The 22211-nt window shown below is 41.2% G+C and overlaps 1 protein-coding gene across 13 annotated transcripts in view; it reads left to right on the top strand.

Annotated features, from left to right (window-relative positions):
* Positions 1 to 3867: 3867 nt before the first annotated feature.
* The window catches only part of CTNND1 (catenin delta 1), a 47932-nt gene continuing 29588 nt past the window's right edge, over positions 3868 to 22211 (top strand). For 12 of the 13 annotated variants that reach the window (XM_046016369.1, XM_046016370.1, XM_046016378.1 and 9 more), the window contains exon 1: positions 3868 to 4113. The gene's annotated coding sequence lies outside the window, so the exon portion shown is untranslated. The remainder of the gene's footprint in view (positions 4114 to 22211) is intronic. The other variant, XM_046016381.1, reaches the window with a different exon arrangement.

Raw genomic sequence — 22211 nt, 5'->3', positions numbered from 1 at the left:
ATGCATTAAAAACAAAACAAAATGAAAGAAAGAAAACAAAGGAAAGAAAAAAACCCCTGAAATAAAAACCAGCCATGTATGTCTAAATATATCCTCAATCCATTGACTTCTCTCTATTTTTGCTGCTACCATTGTAGTCAGCTCAGTATTACAGCAGCTTGACCTTCAGACTAAATTCCTTGCTCTCACCCTTGCCCTCTTTATTCCATTTGTCGCATAAGCCAGCAGATCTTTCCAAAATCCGAGATCATGTCATTCTACTGTTGAAAACGCTCACAGGCTTCCCTCTACTGAGAGTAAGTTAATCAAAACTTCCTCTAACCTGTAAAATCCTTCATATTTCTATCACTCCCTCCTCATTTTGACACTCTGCTAGATCCACCAGGTTTCAGCTTCATCCTTGAGGGCTTTGGCATTAGTAGTTACCGTTGTTCATATGTTCTCATAGTTGGCTGCTTCTTCCCATTCAGATTTCAACTTAAATGCCAAACTCTCTGGAGAGTTTGTTCTTGACATCCAATGTTGCACAAGCCACAAGTCATTCTTATCAGTCTGTTTTATAATTTTGGCTTAGTGTTCTGTCTGACATCTTATTTTTTTAAATCTTCTTTCTCCCTCCACTAGAATGTAAGCTTTCTGAGAGCAGGGTTCTTGTCTTCTCATTATCTAGAAAAGTACCTGGCTCATAGGAGGTGCTCAAAATAACCCAAGTGGAACTCGTCTTTTTACTTTGGGTCACCTGAGTGTAAACAGTTTTTCCACTGAGTATTAATCCTTGTGATGGTTTATTTGGAGACAGCTGTTCCAGGTAGATTTAACTTTTAACAAGTTTTTCACCACCGAGTTATCTTTTTTTTTTAATAGGCTCTACACCCAATGTGGGGCCTGAAATCATGACCCCAAGATTAAGAGACGCATGCTTTACCAACAGAGCCAGCCAGGCCGCCCCCTGAGTTATCTTTTTTGATTTGTATATAACTTTATTTCAAATGTTATCTACAAATTCATTAATATAAAATGACTTACCCAGGATTACATAACTGGTAAGCCAAGCGACTTCATTTACTCAACCATCTGTTGCTAAATGTGAGATTTTACACTGAGCTCTGGGGATATATCTTGAACTTGAGAGACCCTTTCATATCTTCATAGAGCTTATCTTCTGGGGAGGAGACAGGAAAGCACACACAAAAGGAAGGCAAAATACTTGCAAGTTTTTAGTGGTGATGTGAGGAAAATAAGATCAATCTATCTCTAGATCATAGAATATTCTAGAATATGGTTCTGATCTAGGAACCAATGAATCAACAAATGTTTTTTTTTCCCCCAAACGTTTCTTGTGCTGGTGGTTTTCTTTTGGCAGTCATCTTTGGCTTCTGAATTTGCTAGGGAGGATCAGGAATACTAAATGAAGAGTAGAGGTAGAAGAGGTGATAGGAGGGATGCTGGGTGGCTCAGTTGGTTAAGTGTCTGCCTTCAGCTCAGGTCATGATCTCAGGGTTCTGGGATTGAACCCAGCCTTGGGCTTCCTGCTCAGCGGGGAGTCTCCTTCACTCTCTCCCTCTTTCCCTTACCCCCACTCAGGTGCACTCTCTCTCTCTTTCTCAAATAAATAAAATCTTTAAAAAAGTAAGATGTGAGGGGCGCCTGGGTGGCTCAGTGGGTTAAAGCCTCTGCCTTCAGCTCAGGTCATGATCTCAGGGTCCTGGGATCGAGCCCTACATCGGGCTCTCTGCTCCACAGGGAGCCTGCTTCCTCCTCTCTCTCTGCCTGCCTCTCCGCCTAGCTGTGATTTCTCTCTGTCAAATAAATAAAATATTAAAAAAAAAGTTAAAAAAAAGTAAGATGTGAGAAGATAGTAGCAGAAGATTCCTCGATAATGAGAGTGAAAGGTTGTTATTTCTCTGTTAAATGTATTTATTTTTCCAGTCTGGTTTGTTTAAAGACCACCAAATAAGTGCTGTGATGCCTTTTTGAGAGAAGTCCTTTTTTTGGCCACTTGAGATCAAATGTGAGGGTCTGTGAGACTGTAGACAGAATATGAGGGGGTGGATAATGCCTGGTTCAGCTTAATTGGAACGGCACATAACAGAGGAGAAGTGGAATTCCAGTTTAGACAGATAAGGAAAGGTCAGATTATAGTTAGTAAGTGTGGCTTTAGTGTATTGAGTGAATAAATGTAACACCTTGAAAGCAGATGAGGAACTTGGCCTTTATCCTGACCACAGTGTAAAGTGATGGAAAGAGCATGGGCTTTGGAGTCAGATGGATGAGGGGTTCACTTCTTAGCTGGATAATCTCAGGCAAGTTTCTTCATCTTGTTGAACTTTGATTTCCTCATTTGTGAAATGATGGTAGTACTATCTCTGTGGTGGTGTTGTTTTAGAACTAGAGATAATGAGTGCAAAGTGCCTTTCACATGATAGATGCTCTATTATTGTTTGCTATTATGGGGCATTGGTGAGCCACTGAAGGTTTGGGGACAAGTTTGATACTGGTGATAATAACTCATTCTTAATTTATAACCAAATGCGGTACGTTTTAAGAACTTTATGTGTGTTTTAATTCTCATAGCAGTCCTATGAGAGAGATATAGTTATTATCCCCATTTTGCAGTTAAGGAAACAGAGGCTCAGAGAGGTTATATAATTTGTCCAAAGTCACATAGTAATACATTTACTTAAGTGTCCTTGCAGAGGAGGAAGGTTTGTAGCCAGGCAGTTTGAGTGCAGAACTTATGCTCTTAACCATTATTCTGGATTATGAAAACTTTATGAAGATTCATTTGGCAGCAGTCTAACAGGATAGAATTTAGGCTTTTTAGTAAGCAAAAGGAAATTTTAAATACATCATTATCTTTGTTTAGTAACCACCAAATGACCATAAAATACTAGTCTTTGTCAAGCCTGTTTAAAAAAAAAAATCCAATCTCTGTCTTTCATGGCGTAACAGTGTAAGAACATATTAAGGATGATTCTTAACTCAGGAAAAGAATACTCATATAATCCTCTACTTGGGTTAAATGTAAAAAGAGAATGTAGGAACTAGAGCATCTTAAGCTCGAAGTATACAAAGAAACTATTTTCTTAACAGGAGACTTGTTTTTTCTTACACATACTGTGAATGCCTCTAAATATATTGCTTGCTTATTGAATTCCATTTATTCTCCCCCCTCAAAACCACATTATTTTGATTTGGGGACAAGTGGGAAGGCAGTGATTTTCCTCAACAGCCTAGTGGATTCAGCTTCCTTCTAGTTGAAATATACGTATAGACTCTAAAAACTGTTAGCAAGTCCAGGCATTTATTTTTTCTCATTAGCTCTTATGCAGTTAAATGAAAACAATGAAATTGAGAGTTTACCTCAAATATTCCCTACCATCCTAATCAATACATAATAGTTCTATTTCTAGGATTTTTCTCTCCTTCCCTTCCTGTCTTCTTTTGGGAAAATGCCTTGGGGTTGAAAGCAACAAACCAAATAGCAGCAGGCAAATAAAATCAGCTCTTCTATTTCCCTACCCGGAAACGAAGGGAAAGAGAGCAAGAACCCCACCACAGAAGAGAACTGAAGCTTAGGCGTGCCATCCTGAAAAGCCCTTGTCCCTCCCCCCACCCCGGAGCTCTGCAGCAATTCCTCAGAGATTGTGTAGTCTCCACTTTAAATATAAATATATATATAAAACTTCCCCCTGTCTCTTTCTCTCCTCCTCTCGCTCTCCTTTTTATTTTTTTAATTTCCTATAATAAAGTTTCCTATTGGATAAAATCAGCTCCCTGATTTATGCCTGGTTCCTATTGGAAGTTCTCAGGGGCTGACATCACTTAGGAAAGCGAGGGGGTAGGGCTGCCAGATCAGTTTGTCACCACCCAGGCTCCCTAGCCTTTGGCTGGGTGCAACTTCCATTTTAGGTGTTGGATCTGAGAGAAAAAAAAGAGAGAGAGAGAAACTGAGAGAGAGGGAGAGAGAGAGAAAGAAGAGCAGGAAAGATCCTGAAAGGAGGAAGAGGTGGTGAAAAATCAAGTACCTTGCTGGATTTGTCTTTCTCAGCACACTGACGAAGCCTTGGGTTTCTTTCTTAAAGGACTGGTTTTTAGAAGTCCACATTTGAGGTGTGTGCCTTTTTAAAAAATGTGTGTACAGACGGGTAAAGGAGGAGAAGCCAAGTCGAATTTTTGTCTTACGGTAACCAGAGGGAAGTTAAAAACGAGAGAAACTGCTCTGCTGACGGGTGACTTTTAAGCAATTATTATTATTTCTTTCTACTTACTTTGGGAAATTTGGGTATTATATTAGAAAGTAAAATATTCAAGACCCAGAAACAAACTTCTAGGTCTCTCTAATATAGAGATGAATAGATTCAGAGGGGTGAGAGCAAATTTACATTTACATGTAAATTTACATTTTGGTGTGTTCTCTGATTTTATATTTTTTCTGGTTTTAAGCTAACAGATTTCTGTTTTTAGAGCCCAAACCGAAAGTTCGGTATTTTGGCATGTTGCGTGTGAATTGGGAAAGGAATTTGTCCGGGTCGGAAGCTAGTTATATAGATGGTTCTTCATATGTTTCAAAACTTTTTTTCCCCCGTTATCATTAAATTTGTGGAAGTGGAAGTTGTAGGGAGCTTTGCAGCTTTAAATGATGGTGTTTTTTTCCTCCAGAGAGTTTGAACCGCCCAGATCAGTTTCAGCTCTGCTGTTCCTGGGTGGATCCTTCTTTTACTTTTCCAGGTGCGGTGGGTGGGAGCCTCATTCTCCTGCTAGACCTAGCCTCCCTGCTTTGCTTTATAAAAGAAAACAAATGGGTCCATGTTAAACAAACTGCCATTCCTTTCTTCCTAAGACTACCTTTGACGGCAGAGATTTGTGGAGGTGTAGGTTCAGTTTGCAAGTACCATAACGTTTGGTTAAATGCTTCGAGGGATAAGGAAATTCTAATCATGCTTTTTCAGTTCACCTGAATAAAGTGGCAACACACCTGGAAATATTTTTAGTTTTGTGCCCCTTGAAAGGGCCGTGGATTTAATAAGATGAGGCTAAGAGAAAACACTCAATGCAAACTTTAGTGTTTAGAATGCATTTAAGAAAGCACAACAGAAATTCCTGTTTTTAAGCCAACTGAAAGTTGTTTTTTGGAGCTGAGTTTTTTTGTTTGATATATATGCCGTGAAATCAGAAATCTGTAATAGCTGAAGGCCCATGACTGCTTTCATATATTTAATCTTAAGATTTGTTTTGATTTTGTTTTTGCAAATACATTCTTGGAAAAATACTGTTTGTAGATAATTATATAGCCAACTCATCAGTAGCTGAAAACTGAGTGTTCCCTTCTTTCTGTCTTTGAAAATGTGAATCGGTCTGAAAATTATAGCTGGAGTAGATACTGCCCTGATTGTAACAAGATGGGCCTTAATAGATAAGCAGTTCTTTAGCTTTAAATTGGTATGTATCTTTAAAAATCCTCTGGTTTTGTGCCCTCCCCCCATTCTTTTTAGACCACAACTCTTCCTTGAATTTCTTTACCAGAATGAGAGTATTTCTTGAAAGATGATTTCATCCTTGTGAGGTTGTGGCTTCAGAGGAAACAACTTTGTTCCTTCTTTTAATATAATCTATGTGAGGGCTACAGTAAAATCTTGATGTCTGGATCTCATAATTATAGCAAGTGCAGTTAAAAAGAAAGGAAAAAGAATGTGTACAGTCTGTTGGGCTGTAGTTCTCATTTAATATTTTCTGAATTTTCTTTCAAACATTTCTCTGGTTTGACTCCAGCCGAGGGGAGGTTTCTTGGTGGATCTTTGGAGGGTTGGTCATGTTGCTGCCAGAGTGTCGGTTTCCCACTCAACCTTTAGGGGGAGGGATGAGGGAATCTGAAGAAGGAGTACAAAGGCAGTTTGAAAATAGGTTCTGGATGACTGAGTGGTGGTGATTTTGGTTCCAGCTTTAAATACTGGGCTTTGTGTAGCTACAGTGAGCATCCTAGTAACTAGCGTCCAGGACTATTTCCACGACTGAGGCTTTGTTTTGATTGGTGTGTACTATAGAGCATTTTGGTTGATAAGATGGAAGATTTGTCTTTTACCTCACCTCTACTAGTTCTTTCAGGAAATACAAGGGGTCCTAATAAGTAAATCTTTTATTTTCTGTTTTGCTCCTCATTTTGGTTTTTGGGTAAAAAATGACAAGTAAGTATGAGTTGTGCAGATTTTCCTTTTTTTTTTTTGTTCGGCTCCTATATACTGTTGGTTTCTTTGTTACACGACTAAGGTACGGTCTGTGTATTCCAGGTGGGTGTCTCTTTGGGTGGTTAGAGTTCTAGCACCTTTCTTAGGGTTCCAAATTATGGAGAGTCACAGGGGCAAGGCTGTGTTCTCTGAGTGTAAAAATTGGGACTATTTGAGATTTAAAAAACACAAAAAGAGCTCTGAGTAATTGCAATTCAGCCTTAGGTTTATGGTTGCTCTCTAGGGATGGGTGAGACAGGATGGATGCAAATAAATTAAGCATAGATCACTATACAATTGGAATAACAAAATGATTAGCTCTGTATGATTTATTGCTTTCTATTTTAGTATCTGATGGTCCCCTGTTACTACCAGCCCTTTCTCCCCACCCCCTTGTTTTTTTACTGCATGGTAAGCATTTTTGCATAAACTATTTACTTAATTTCCCACAACAGTTTTTTAAGGAATGTGAGCCTCAGAGAAGCTGAGGTTTGCTGAAAATCTCACTGTGTGTAAATGGCCAAGGCCAGGATTAAATCTTGGTCTGACTACAAAGTCCATGGACTTAGCCACTAATGTACTACCATTCTCCAAAGAGAAACAAGAACCAGAACTAAAATGAGCCCTTGTTAGAGGCAGAAGTGTTTAATTTTGCAGAGGGCCAGTCCCCACTTAGATTTCCAACCCCCTGCATGTTGGGATAATATATGTAAAAAATCCATTTTCCATAAATCCCATAGGGAGCTGAATATGTTAGAATGGGGATTATCTCTCTCTAAAACAGGATCTTCCCGTATGCTCATTATTGTTGTCCTGACTTCTTAAACTTACCGGAAATGCCTCTAACTTTGATTATCAGTGAAATTTCTTTTTCCAGACAATTTTGGAATGATCTTGCCAACTTGCAGGGAGAGGCTTGTAACAGTAGCTCAAATAATGTTTATCACACTGTGTTAAAATTGTCTACTTATTTTTGTCTTTACCTCTAGACTGTGAGCTTCTTGAGTGTAGATGCTGTGTTACTTCTGTGTCCTCTTAGCACCTATCTCAGTGTCTGGTATATACCAAGGTGTCAGTAAGCCTTAGTTAAATAAAGCATTTGATAGGAATCACTGAGGGACTTTTGTGGGGAAGGCTGAAAGGAAGTTGAGATAGGAAGCAATACAGCCTAGATTTAATGAAATCACATTGTGATTTAGAAACTTCTTCTGTAGTTTGTAGTTTCGACCTTTAACACATTACCTCTCGTTTTTAAGTAAGGTTTCTGGAGATAATCGAAGTTTTAAAATTTTAATTAAAAACAAGATTCTGTTTCTTTTGTGGGCAGGATGTCCAAAGAATAGTATAAAAAGTAAGGGTCCTGGGGCCCCTGGGTGGCTCAGTGGGTTAAGCCTCTGCTTCAGCTCAGGTCATGATCTCAGGGTCCTGGGATTGAGTCCCACATCAGGCTCTCTGCTCGGCGGGGAGCTTGCTTCCTCCTCTCTCTCTCTGCTTGCTTCTCTGCCTACTTGGGATCTCTCTCTGTCAAGTAAATAAAATCTTAAAAAAAAGGGGGGTCCTAACATTTCATGATTTTAGGCAGCTGTAAACTTCAACCCCTGAAATCTTAAATACAACTATTTTCTAGGGAAGAAGCACTGCTTACCTGGAACTTACTGGGGCAGCAACAGGAAAGTATTGCTTTCAGACATGTTGGAAGTGAGTGGTTTTTATACTAGTTAATAAAACCATAAAAAGCTTGGGATGATAGTTTTGACTATCAGTGTTCTAAAGAAAGTATGTTCGGATATCATTATATTTTTTTAATTAGTGCTTCTGCCATGAAACTTCAGGAGATTTTGTTCACAAAATGTATTGGGAAGTTGTGAATTTGAGAACCCAAATTAATTTTCTTGGGTAATTTAGAGTGATAGTAACAAGGAACTTGCCTAAAATAATGATGCGTAGGTTATCAGTATATGATTTCATGTTCTCTTCCATTGCACAAGGATTCAAATGCTAGGATCATAAAGCTGAAATGGGGATCGCTCTCCCTAAATGCAGCAGCCTGCAAGGTTTCCAATAGAGAGCATTGATACAGCTTGGCAGCAACATAGTAAGGAGGGAAGAACTGATATTCTGGCTAGAACTAGCAAGGGGGAAATAAGTGTATAGATAGATTGGTATTTGGTTATATTGTATAATGTATTTTGGGGAGTAAATGTGCTCTCCCGCCCCATATTTGGGATTACATGTCATTGGTTATTAAATATTAAGCATTGAGAATAGAGCCCACATTTACTGTTGTGGTTCAGGGCCAGTGTTCCCCATTTTTAGGGCCATTTCCTCTCCAGCGAGTCCTTCAGTCCAACTGGAGTGGTGTGGGCAATTTAGATCAGGCATTTAGTGGGGACATTATAAGGATCGTTTTCTTAAAGGCTTCTTTTCTGGCCAAGAGGTAATTTGGTCATCACTTTTAGAAAAGATACCCTGTTGTATGATAAAAGCAACTTCAAACTGTTGATTTTTTAAAAAATTTCAAACTTAGAGGAAAGTTCCAGGAATAGCACAAGAACTGCTATGTATCCTTTAGTCACTTAGACACCCATGGTTGACCTTTTGCCTCAAATGCTTTATTATTCTGTATTTTTTTATCAGTATGCTGACTGAACAGAATTTCCATTCTGAGAGTTCCACAGACCTGGAGAGGCAAGGCACTGTAGCATAGTGGTTACCAGCATGGATCCCTGAGCGAGTCTACTAGGATCCACTCTTGCTCAGCCACCTACTAGTGCGTAGCCTTGGGCAGATTGTTTAACTGCTCTAAGCCTTGATCTCTGCTGGTAAAATGAGGACAATATTATCCATCTCATAGTATTGTCATGATGCTTAAGTGATTTAATATATGTAAAAATGGTGCTCATGGTTAATGCCTTGTAAGTTTTTCCTGTTAGAATGGGTGCTTTAAATGAATTCAAGTATCTTTTGTCTGTTGGACTAAAGACCCTTCAAGGTCTCTTAAAACCTGATGTTCTCTGGTATAGATGTTTGTATTAGGGAATAAATGGGCTTCCCATTTATTTATTTTATTTATTTATTCCCATGAGTAACTTTTTTTTAAGATTTTATTTATTTATTTTTAAGGATTCATTTATGTACTTGAGAGAGGGAGCATGCACACAGCGGGGAGGGGCAGTGGGAGAGGATGTCTTAAGCAGACTCCACATTGAGTGGGGAGCCCGATGCAGGGCTCCATTTCAGATTCCTGAGATCACAACCTGAGTGGAATGTTGCTTAACTGACTGCACCACCCAGGCGCCTCTAAGATTTTATTTTTAAGTTATCTTTATGCCTGCCGTGGGTCTTGAACTTAACAGCCCCAGGATATCTTGCATGCTCTACAAACCGAGCCAGCCAGGCACCCCAAGCTGACTTTTTTTTTAAACAGGAGAAAAAGTGTCTAATAATAGGCAAGTCTGGGGAGTTATTTGGGCAGGGTTGTCCAAAATATAGAGATGGATAACTTTTAATAAAGTAAAGTGAGCATTACTGGGAGAAGAGAAACATATTGCAGAGCTTGAATATCTTTTTTTGTTTTTTAAAGATTTTATTTATTTACTTGACAGACAGAGATCACACGTAGGCAGAGAGAGAGGAGAAAACAGGTTCCCTGCTGAGCAGAGAGCAGGATGTGGGGCTTGATCCCAGGACACTGAGATTATGACCTGAGCCTAAGGCAGAGGCTTTAACCTACTGAGCCACACAGGCGCCCCGCAGAGCTTGAATATCTTAATGGTAATTTCTTCAGAGACTTGGAGACTTTAGGGACAAGCAGCCATACAAGTTTCTACCCTTTTTTTTTTTTTTTTGAAGATTTTATTTATTTATTTTCGAGTGCATGTGCACAGGTTGTGGGGAGGAGGAGCAGAGGCAGAGGGAGAAGCAGGCTCCCCACTGAACAAGGAGCCTGAGGTGGGGCTCCATCCCAGGACCCTGAGATCATGACCTGAGCCAAAGGCAGACACTTACCACTGACCAACCCAGGTGCCCCTCTCCCATCTTTTCCATCTACAGGAGATAGAAGTCTAGCATCCAAGGGTAAACTTTCTTTAATTTTGCAGAGAATGGACTGGAAAAAGTTTGTCTGGGCTTATTATTTTTGACATTAGACCAGATTCTTTACCTTGAAGTGTTTTCCAATCAGGATTTTGTAGAATAATATCCAGCTATGAATGGTTGTACAGGAAACTACATAAAAATGAAGACAGGCTTTTACTATCCCCTTTCTTGAAATAAACTTCCCTCTTTTATGTTCAGGAAACATCATTCTCTATTTTCAGTCCTTATTTATGGACATTTATAAAACTGGGGCATGTAGAAATTTTGAGTTCATCAGTGCTTCCTGTGAGAAGTGTGCTTCTAAGAAAGAGTTCTGCCCTTGTATGTGGAAAAGGCAAACTGTGGCCTGTGGGAAATGTGTATGTGTTAGATGCAGCCTTGCCTGGAAACTTCTAGGTTTCTTCGAGGTCAAGGTCTTCCTTCTAGTCATATTAACTAACCCACGAAGCCAGTGTTCTGAAAAGTATTTAAACTAATTTCTGTTAACACTCAATAGCTTCCTATCATAACTCTCCACCCAGCTCTTTACATTTTTTTAACCCACATTTTCGTCTATTGATTCTTCATTTTCTCCTTTTTGTTTGTTTTCCTGATTTCTGGAGTCCCCTATCTTTTCTCCTGAGGTTGGTAACCTTCATGGGCTTTGCTTTGCCTTGCTAACACTTAATATGGAAGAAGTTTCTGATTCTTATGGTAGAATAAATTGTACTTTTGTGCTAAAGGTACAAGTATTAGGATGCTGCTTCTGGTTTATTTCAGTTAGATCTAGATTTAAGATAAATTGTGATTCAAGAAGATCTAGTAACTAATCTAACTAATTCAGATTAGTTATCTTTTTGATTCTCATATCTCATCCACATTTACTAATTAACTACTCATTTTGGGTCACTTGTCGGTGGAGCAAAAGAATTGTAGTTTTCCAAGAGTAAATTACCAGTTTTGTGTGTGTGCTTCCTGTGTTGTTCTCTGTTGGAATGCAGTAGCACATTGAGAGGTTGCTTTGTGGCATGAAAAGATTTTTGTTTTAGGGAGCTTATATTTTAAGGAACCAAGATATAGTCTGATGGTTGAGGACATAAGACATTGTTATGGAAACTGGGTCAACTTTTCAATACTTTTATCAAAGCACCTACAGTTTCCATTTCTTTGCAAATGAAGTGAATTTCCTTGAAACAAAGTAGCTGGTGTATATTCAGCACACTTTTAAAATAGAGTAGCCTGTTTTAAAGGAGAAATTAGTGCCAATCTGATTTGTTTTCACTCTTTCTGTGTTGGAAGGGGGAAGTTCTGTAACTTCTCTGCTGTTCTGTTCTCCATTGACTACTTTGTAAACCAGGACAGAGTTGGTCATTTGAATGTGTACCCTCCTGAAGGTCAGGCCACAAGAGACCCCAGCTGATGGGCCCAAGATAACAATTAGAAAAAAAGTATAGAAAATTAACATTAAATGGAAATCAAAGATGTTTTTATGTGCATTTCTAAAATTAAGTATCATCACGGATCTTTCAGAAAGAGCTCCCAACAGTAAACAAGAATCTTTTCACTCTTTCCTATTTTTATTTTTAAAAATTGCCTTCTTAGGCTATTTTAAGAAAACATGACAGCATTCTTTCTTTGTCCCATCCTGTTATCTTACTACTGTACATGAGCTCTTATATACATGTGAAAATAACTGTTTTGCAACCATTCATAAGACTCAGAAGACAGTATATAGCCTAACATATTAATTGAAAGAGGGAATTGCTGGGGCACCTGCCTGGCTCAGTTGGTGGAGCATGTGACTCTTCTTGGGGTTGTAGCTTTGAGTCCCATGTTGCGTGTGGAGATTACTTAAAACTAGAAAATCTTAAAATTAAAGGGGTGCCTGGGTGGTTCAGTCATTCATCTGCCTTCAGCTCGGATCATGATCCCAGAGTTGTGGGATCCAGCGCAGCATTGGGCTCCCTTGCTCAGTGGGAAGCCAGCTTCTCTCTCTCCTGCTTCTCTTGCTTGTGGTGCCTCTCTCACTCACTTTCTCTGTCAAATAAATAAATAAAATCTTTAAAAAAGAAAATTGAATTGTTTTGCACATATAAATGTCACTCTCTTGGTATAGACCTTTATTGCTAGAAACCTTGTGGCGGGAGAGGGGCAGGATTTCTTTACTCCAAATATTTAGTTGTAACAATACAAGAGTTATCTTTTAAATCTCCTGACGAGATGTAGTGAATAAACCTTTGTGGTATAGGAAGAAAAATGAACAAAGATATTTTTCTAAAATTTAATGTTTTGTTTTCATTGGCAAAGTGAAACATCTTCATTCATTTAAAAGAAATTTGAGGGACACCTGGGTGACTCAGTTGATAAAGTGGCTGCCTTTTGGCTCAGATCATGATCCCAGGGTCCTAGGATCAAGTCCCACATCGGGCTCCTTGCACAGCCAGGAGCCTGCTTCTCCTGTCTGCCATTCCCCCTCCTTGTACTCTCTCTCTTTCTCTCTCTGACAAATAAATAAATATTTAGAAAAAATAAATTTGAGAGCCTGTGGTATGCTATGCACTAGAATATTCCAGTACACCAGAATAGACCTCACAGAGTTTATATTCTAGTTGAGAGAGAGAGATAATAAATAAATAAATGTCAGAGTGTGGTGATACCACTGGAAAAAAAATAAAGCAGAATGTGTAGAGTGGTGAATAAGAAGTGCAAGGGTAGGAGGGAAGTTTTTGAATATAGAGAGTGTTTGGGAAAGGTCTCACTTAAAATATGTTTGAAGATTTTTATTTATTTATTTGACAGACAGATCACAAGTAGGCAGAGAGGCAGGCAGAGAGAGAGAGAGAGAGAGAGGAGGAAGCAGGCTCCATGCTGAGCAGAGAGCCTCATTCGGGGCTCGATCCCAGGACCCTGAGATCATGACCTGAACCGAAGGCAGAGGCTTTAACCCACTGAGCCACCCAGGCACCCCTAAAATATGTTTGAGAGACACCTAAAAGATACTAGGGTAAAGTCAGGTAGATGCGAGTAGAAAATGCAAAGGTCCTGGGGCCCATTGTTACCAGTGAGCAAGAGAGATGAGGGGAAAAGTAGATTTACTGAGGTTCAATGGATATGTGTTTGGGGGAAGAGGGGATAATTTAGGACCTTGTCATGCACTGTACAATGAGAAAAAGTGTCTCCTCCTCAGTTCAGACCCCAGTGACAGCAGCTGTTAACAGTTTTTTGTGTGTTCTCTGTGAAGAGTTGAGGCAACACATGACCCAGCCTCTATCTTTATCCCATTGCAGAAGTTCTGTGTGAGTATAGTCAGCACATAATTTGCAGGGTAACAGATTTTGCATAGGTTGATGACCCTTGTCTTGGAGAATATAATAGTAGGGAACTACTTACAATAAGCTTACATGTGTTTGGGAAGTAAGATAAAAAAATTTCTTCCCTAGAGAAGTATATTTCTCTGCTTTTTAATCTACATAGTCAATTTTAACAGAACTGATAGCCTAGATGTGGTACGGTTTCCTTTTGAGTACATTTGTTGCTTTGTTTTATGACCAAATATGCCTGCACCACTTATCTGTTGGTTTTCCTTTGTTCATTTGACCAAAAGGCTCCTGCTTTCCCAAAGTCCTAATTGTTGGTATTTAATGGCTTCAGAGACCACGGTATAGGTCACCATATTCATATTTCTGTTTTGCACTGTTTTCCTTTTCCAGATAAATGTTTAAGCATTAAGGGTTATTAAGGATATACTGAGCCACTTGGCCTGGTTGACTTTGGTGGGATTGAGGGATAAGTACCCACTATTTAGTGATTGATATTCTATGGCAGCCATGTATGCGAAAGTAAAAGGATATTTGATTTCCAGAGTACTTGTGTTTTGACTCACCCATTCTTACTTTCCCTCTCAAGATAATCTGGTTTAGCTAGTCTTGTCCTTCAGTGAAAGAATCTCTCTGTCTCCCTTTCTCTCTCTAAGTTTGGAGTTTAGCCCTACAACTTGACCTGATTACCCTCTGTCCTTCTCTTTAATTATACCTATCTAGTTGTCATCCTGTTACTTAATATCATCCTTGGGAGATGACCTCAGTCAGGAAACATTTACTTCCTTACCATCCCCTTCTTTGGTCAAGTAACTGTGTCATCTTGCATAGGAAAAACTCAAGGCAATCAAAGATTCCCCTAATTTTGAAGTTGCTTTAAATAACTGCTTGGTGCATATTACTTCAATATTCATAGATATTTGTAGTTGCCTTTTCAAAAAGTATTTATTTATTTTAGAGAGGGCAAGAGCACACGCACACATGAATGGGGAGGGGCAGAGGGAGAGGGAGAGCCAGACTCAAAAGCAGACTTCCTACTGAGTGCAGAGCCCCCGTAGGGCTCCATCCGAGGACCCTGAAATCATGACCTAAGCCGAAACCAGGAGTTGGATGCTCAGTTAACAGAGCCACCCAGGTGTCCCGTGCTTGTAGTTGTCTTGAAAGTGTTTTTCAGTGGCATTCTTCTTTCCTAAATCTTTAGTGACCCAGGCGCCCCTTGAATCAGTATTTTTAATTGGACTAGAATTATCTAGGATTGTGAATTCTAGATTTGGGACTTTGGACATATTTTAGGATGGGATATGGAACCAGTCTTTGAAAATGTTGGCAGCTCTTTGTTTCTGGGAGGACAGTTGAACTAAGTTGTTTTAAAAATAGTCAGGGTTGGGGGCGCCTGGCTGGCTCAGTGGGTTAAGCCTCTGCCTTCGGCTCAGGTCATGATCCCAGGGCGCTGGGATCGAGCCCGGCATCAGGCTCTCTGCTCAGTGGGGAACCTGCTTCCCCCTGTCTTTCTCTGCTTGCCTCTCTGCTTACTTGTGATCTCTGTCAAATAAATAAAATCTTTAAAAATAATAATAATCAGGGTTGTCCAGCCTGCATTGTAAATAGGGATACTCTCTGTTGTACAGCTCAGGATTCTAAAAAATGAGATAATTCTTTTCTAGGTTCTGAGTCTAGAGTATAGGATTTAAGATTGTGTCTTTCTTGCTATCCTTATATTTAAGTCCATGCTTTCCATTCGCCTCTAATCCAGCTGGAATAATGACCTGAGCTCTCTGGTGGATGATAATAGGCCCGGTACAGTATTTAATAACCAGTGCCCTTCTTGCTAGAGGAGTGTGGTGGTGGGAGGGTTGTCAGGAATAGGCTAGTACAATGGTTCCCAACAGTGGACTATCCGTCATTTTGAGAGCTTTTTAAAAACACGAATTCCCAGGCATTCCCTCTAGAAATTCAGGTATGGGGGATGAGGAGGTAGATTTGGGAGATGGTATTTTTAATTTTTTTATTCTTTTAAAGTTTATTTATTTAAGTGATTCTTGCACTGAATGTAGAACTTGAATTCATGACCCTGAGATCAAGAGTCACATGGTCCTCCGATGGAGCCAAGCCAGGTGACCAGAGATTGTATTTTCTTAATAAAGCTTCCCAGGTGATTCTGATAATTTAGGTTCGAGGACCATAAAACCTGAATATTTGAGTTAAGCTGCATATCTATATGATTTCTCAGTTGGGTGGTTATTAAATTAGTATGAGAAGTAGCAAGGAATAGTTCATGGTAGTGGACATGAGAAGTTGACTAATTTGAAGTTTTCTACCTCTGTATGCTGTATTGTATAGGAATTACAGATGTCACTGCCTGATATGGGGGTTATGCCAGTACTTAGCATGGTACGGAGGACTCGCCTGTTGTGAGGGAGGGAGACTTTTAGACCATATCTCCATTTCCCCTCTCCATTTTGAAATTGTGGAACAGATTCAGGAGAGGATGTTCTCATTGAAACTCAGCTGGACAATTTGTTTAAAACTCAACAGGAAGGGCCAATGTTACTTCCTGTCTGAAAAGGAAGTGTTGGCTTCCTTCCCTTCCTCCTTGGCTAGCTCTGGCCAACTTGTAATATGGGTGGGGGAGGGACTGATCATGTTAATACTTTTCACTGACTACCTGTGCCTTGGGAAATCAGATTACCATCATTGTTCAAGTCTGGGAACATCATATTCACTCCCTTCTTTCCTCATTTGAAATGTGGAGACAGGTGTTGTGTGGGCTCTTGTCTCTTTGCTCTTATGTGAGAGCCCTGTGGTGGGTTTGGCTGTTCCAGTCCAGGAAGCCTCCCAGTCTCCCAGACGTTACTTTATATTCAACCTTATATCTCCCCTGTATTCCTTGACATTGAAAATAGATCAAGGAGCTGTAGGGAAGAAACTGAAATCCATTTGATGCTGAGGGGTAGGTTGCAGAAAAGAGAACATAATTGGGCAGAAGGGAGTGGGTGACAAAGGTTTCTTATTTTTAAATTGAGCCAAGAAAACATTCCTTCTAAGTGCGGCCAGTTGGCACTCTTCCTGCTATTTTAGTCCAGGCTTCTCCTTCCTACTGGCCAGTCAATTGTATTAAGTGTTTGATGTGAGTTTGAACTGTGGTCTCTGGGGTTGGGGGGAGGGAGAGTGGTGGAAACAGCTGGTGCCTTCATCAAGCTATCTCAATTACGCTTCTTCTCAGAGTGTTTGGGGGTGGAGGATTGGAGGAATTGCATGTATGTTAGCAGAGCCCCAGCAACTCCCATGTAGTGGGATTGGATTCTCAGGCACTCTTAATACCATGTGGGATGCTGGCTAGTTGGAATGTAGCTAAACCTTCTTCAGTCACATTCTTTTCTCTGCCCCCCTCCACCCCAATTCTTTGAGCTTTGGGCTTGATTTGGAAAGAGGGGTATGTGGGAAGTTAGATAGCAAAACAGACTCATGGTTTTCCAACCACTGAGTATTCAGCCTAAGTCTTGGGCCCCTCCATTGACTTTCTCCTTACCCATTCATTACTCCTTTGGTTGGGTTTTCTAAATATGTCTGGAGACAGCCAGAGATACAATTAGAACCAGGACCTTTGGTGAAGTCATGTTGAATTGTCATCGGTTGGCTATACTGTTCTTCCTTCCCTCACACCCTGGGGTGACTGTATTTCTGAGTCAGCACTGCTTTTCTGTCTCACCTGCTTAGTTTGAGGCAGAGAACCTGCCAAGCATCCTTTTGGAGCAGCAGCATTGATATGGGTGTGGCCAGTCCTCTGGGGCGAGTCTTTCACAGTCTTTTTTTTTTTTTTTAAGTATGTCTGAAAACACTCCTAGATTTTTTGGTTTCCTTTTATATGACTACCTCACATGATACTACTTAATTGGCTGGGTTTTGGCCTGGCTGTGATGAGGGAGAATGGGATAAGAATGGTAACACTTCGGGTCACCTAGGTGGCTTGGTTGGTTAAGCGTTCCTCTCTTGGTTTCTGCTCAGGTCATGATCTCAGGGTCATGAGATGGAGCCCAGTGTTGGGCTCTGCACTCAGGGTGGAGTCTGCCTGAGATTCTCTCCCTCTGCCTCTCCCACTCATGCACTCTCTCAAATAAATAAAATCTTAAAAAAAAAAAAGGATAATAACAACTGGTACTACTTTTTCAGGTATTTTTTTTTAAAAGATTTATTTTATTTATCAGTGAGAGAGAGAGACAGAGACAGAGAGCAAGGGGAGGGGCGGAGGGAGAGGATCTCAAGCCAACTCGTGCTGAGCAGAGCCTGCAAGCGTCTTGATCCTGAGATCATGACCTGAGCTGAAATCAAAAGTTAAGGCTTGGGGTTCCTGGGTGGCTCAGTGGGTTAAGCCTCTGCCTTCAGCTCAGGTCATGATCTCAGGGTCCTGGGATCGAGCCCCGCATCGGGCTCTCTGCTCTGCGGGGAGCCTGCTTCTCAACCTCTCTCTCTGCCTGCCTCTCTGCCTACTTGTGATCTTTCTCTCTGTCAAATAAATAAATAAAATCTTAAAAAAAAAAAAAAAGTTAAGGCTTTAACCGACTGAGCCACCCAGGCTCTGTTATTTTTGAGAGAAAAAAGGAGTTAGTCTGATTCAGTGCTAAGAGATCTGAAACTTCTGTTTGTGTGCCTCTGTGATAGTTTGCAGTGTGGTTAAGCTCTGCTATTGAAGTTCTGTTCTAAAGCCTAGCGTTGCTAAATACCCATTTTACTACCCAGCCCTAGATGGCTGACTGCTGTGTATATTCCTGCCTTACCAGCTTCCACCTGGTTATGTCAGATCCAAATATGAGTTACTTCCTTCTAAGTTACGCTGTTTCAGACTTAGGCTCCTTTTGCATCGTATACTATCTGAATGAGGGTTCAGCCCAGACTACTTGTAGCAGATCCAAGAAGGGGGAAGGAGTTTTTAGGAGAAAGAAAGGGAATAAACGATGAGAAATTATAGCATATTACTAGTCCCCCCTGGTTGGAGAACTCTGCTGAGCCTGTGCTATGCTTTATGCAAAGGGAATTGAGCCCTGTGGGCAAAGGGTGTTCCTTCTTTGGATTTCAAGAATCTCCCGCCAATAGATTAGATTGACTTCTATCTCAGTCTTTGCTTCTGGGGTTTAGGGCTAACGTCCAACGGGCTCGTACAAGATAACAGAAGAATGCATCATTTATCCCATTCTTGAAATTAGTTGAGGACCTTTATTAGAAAGGAAGGCTTCCCTCCCCCCCACAGAAGAGGTTCCAAATCTACGGCCCTTGACCCACTCCACGGGCAGTAGTGAGCTGGAAAAGCTGAAGTTGCTGTCTTGGCCTCTTTGCTGCAAATACTACCGAGCAATTCTAGGCCTCCCCTCATTCCCTAGGGAGGTAGAGAACTTTGCTCCCAGCACCTGCTGGTCCTTATCCTGCCTCTTCTTAGGGTGGAACCTGCTGCCTTTGTTTGTCCTCTGTGGGGCCTCTAAGAATTAATTTTTTGCTTGTGGGGGAAAGGGGTTTGAACATGGTGGAAAGGGGCGACAGAGGATGTGTTTTAAAGTCGTTCTCCAGCTGGGAATGTTTCCTTGACTGATTCTGGAGTGGCAGATTGCTATTCTGAAGTGTTCTTTGGGTGGTATCCCCTGTATCGGAACGGAATATGAGGAGCAGCTTTAAAATCCCCAATGTGTGCCTCCAAAGTAAAGACACTTGCCAAGTAGGAATCTTAAAAAATCCCCTCACCCCCTCTCAACCCTTAGATCCACACAGTATCTTTCTGCGAATTCTCAAAGGCCTTAGCTTTGTCCTATGTAGTGTTGGCTTGGGGCAGGGAGGAGGGTTGTTTTCCTGAACATGATAAGGAACTGAGCAGGGCAAAGTGGGAGCTCTGACTGGTGATTGGTAGACAGGATGCCCTGGAATGCGGTTGGCCTGCAGCCCAGAATCCAGCACTTTGTATTTGTTTGTTTCTGGGAGACTGTGGTCTGGTGCTACTGTGACAGGAAGTGAGAAAGCTGGGAGTGGGGGAATGGAGAGGGGCCATGTCTTTGTGGTTCTCCTGTGAAATCTCTTTGTCCCTGGAGAGCAGCTCTGCTCCAGGGCTCTACTGAGAAGAGAGCAGCCTTTGTGTGTCTAATGGGTCTCGGAGCATCTAGCTACTCTGAGGGATTAGGGAGTGTGAATTCTGACTGTGGCCTTTTGCATCTCAGTACTTGAGTTATATAAATGACTTCCATCTCCTAGCATTGGGGAATTTCACTAAGTTATATGTGTGTTACTGTTAATTTATAGATCTCTAGGATTTAATTAAGAAAGGAATTCTAGAAAGAAATAGATATTTGTTTATATAATGTTTATTCACTCTCTATATTGCAGATACTTTGTTGGGTCTGAAAGGGACAGAGAGAACCAGGAGATGCTGGGCCCAGCATTTTACATTTCACCCTACCACTTGGCACCCCACTACACACAGAGCTAGAGAAACCTACCCATTCTTTGATTTCATTATTGGGAGGTACTGGTAGTTCATTGTTTGCACATAACTAGGGAATGGTTGGTAGTTTCCTGGGATTCTCCAGCCCCCCTACCCCGAAATAGCACCTGTAGCATTCTCTGTGCCCCTCCTTCCTTTTCCCTCTTATTTTATGTTTTCCCTGCCCTCCATTCCAGCTGTGAAACAGGCATCTCTTCTAACTTTGTGGATTGGGTGGCTGAGTCCTCAACTTCTTGCCAAGCTGGCTAGGCCCTGAGCATACACACAAACCCGCCTTTGATTGCCCAGGAGGACAGCTGCCCCAGAGGCAGATTGCTAACATACCGCTAGAACAATCCCTCCCCTCTGTTCTGATCCTGGCCAGCACAAAGTTCCCTGCTTCTAATTCCTTCTGTTTCCTACCCCAACTCTAATCTCTGCTTTTGGTTTAGTGAGATGCCACATCAAAAAGGAGAGTAGGGATATTTGTGATTAGGTTTTCTTTCTTGAGGTAGGGATGATTTGAGAATGTGGCATGTGGCCAGATTTCTAGAGCAGGCCCTCCAGTGGATAGGTGACTATGTAAAAAGTTGTATTACTTTTGCCCCTAGCACCTTCCCTCCTGAATTCTTATTCTTTTATAAAATGGGAAATCTGAGGTAGATTGCAAGCTCTTCTTCCTCAGAATCAAATAAATTCTTGCTCTTTTTTTTTTTTTTTACAATTTTATTTATTTATTTGACAGAGGGAACACAAGCAGGGGCAGTAGGAGAGGGAGGAGCCTGCTCAAGGAGTGCAGATAACGGGGTTCAGATGCAGGGCTCCATCCCAGGACCCTGGGATCATGACCTGAGCTGAAGGCAGACACTTAATTACTGAGCCACCCAGGGGCCCCAGTTCTTGCTCATTAAAATGAAGGTAAGACCCAGGGACGCCTAGGTGGCATAGTCAGTTAAGCATCCCACTCTTGATTTCAGCTCAGGTCATGATCTTAGGGTCACTCAGATTGAACTGTGTCAGGCTCAGAGCTCAGCACACCTCAGCACATGGAGTTGGTTTGAGATTTTCTTCCTTTCCCTCTGCCCCTCCCCAAGCTCTCTCATGCACACCCACCCCCCCATAATAAATATTTTCTAAAAAATTAAAAAATAAAGTGAAGGTAAGACCCAAAAGTCTATCTGCTTTCACACCATCCTCCTTCTGAAAAGTTTACTTTTGGGGGGCCTGGAAGGCTCAGTGGGTTGAGCCTCTGCCTTCAGCTCAGGTCATGATCTTGGGGTCCTCGGATCGAGCCCTGTGTCAGGCTCTCGCTCAGGGGGGAGCCTGCTTCCCACTCCCCCACCGGCCTCTCTGCCTACTTGTGATCTCTGTCTGTCAAATAAATAAGCAAAATTCATAAAAAGAAGTTTACTTTTGGTCAGCTTCTCTATTGGAATTAGAATGACTTTTACCCACAAGATGTGTAGAAAGTGCATACCCTTTTTACTCTGTCAGAAAGAAGGAACATGAACTTGGAGTAGAACAGGTGCATTTCCACTACTCACTGGCTCTATGACCTTGGGCAGGATACTGAGTTCTTCCGATGTATAGTTTACTCATTTATAAAAAGGGGCTAGTGTCATCCCAGAGGTTGCTGAGAAGATTATGTGTAGTAACTTATAAGGGGAGATCAGTTAATTAATAGATCACAACTTTTCTTCCCTGTAAAGTCAGATTTTCTTCTTTCTTTTAGATAAGGAAAAACATTTCTTCAGCAGTCTGTCCTATAGCAGAAACAGGACCTTCACACTTTCTCTTATTTCCTCATAGACTCTTTGTTGCTTCTCTCAAAAAGTGTGTATATTCTCAACGTGATGGAGGGGTGGCTTTTTTTTTTTCAGTGCTTTGAGGAAGCAGGACTATAAATGTGACTCAGCTGGTTGCAGCTATCCCAAGTCACTGTCAAAGGAGGGGCAAGGGGAACGCCTGGGTGGCTCAGTCAGTTAAGTGGCTGCCTTTGGTTCAGGTCGTGATCCCAACTCCTGGGATTGAGTCCTTCATGGTGTCTTTGCTCAGCAGCGAGTCTGGTTCTCCCTCCCTCTCTGCCTCTTCTCCCTGCTTGTGCTCCCTCTCTCTCTTTCTATGACAAATAAA

Source organism: Meles meles, chromosome 8, assembly GCF_922984935.1.
Source record: "Meles meles chromosome 8, mMelMel3.1 paternal haplotype, whole genome shotgun sequence".
Classification (NCBI taxonomy): domain Eukaryota; kingdom Metazoa; phylum Chordata; class Mammalia; order Carnivora; family Mustelidae; genus Meles; species Meles meles.
The sequence above is the reverse complement of the archived record's forward strand: the minus strand, read 5'-3'. Positions and strand labels throughout refer to the sequence as shown.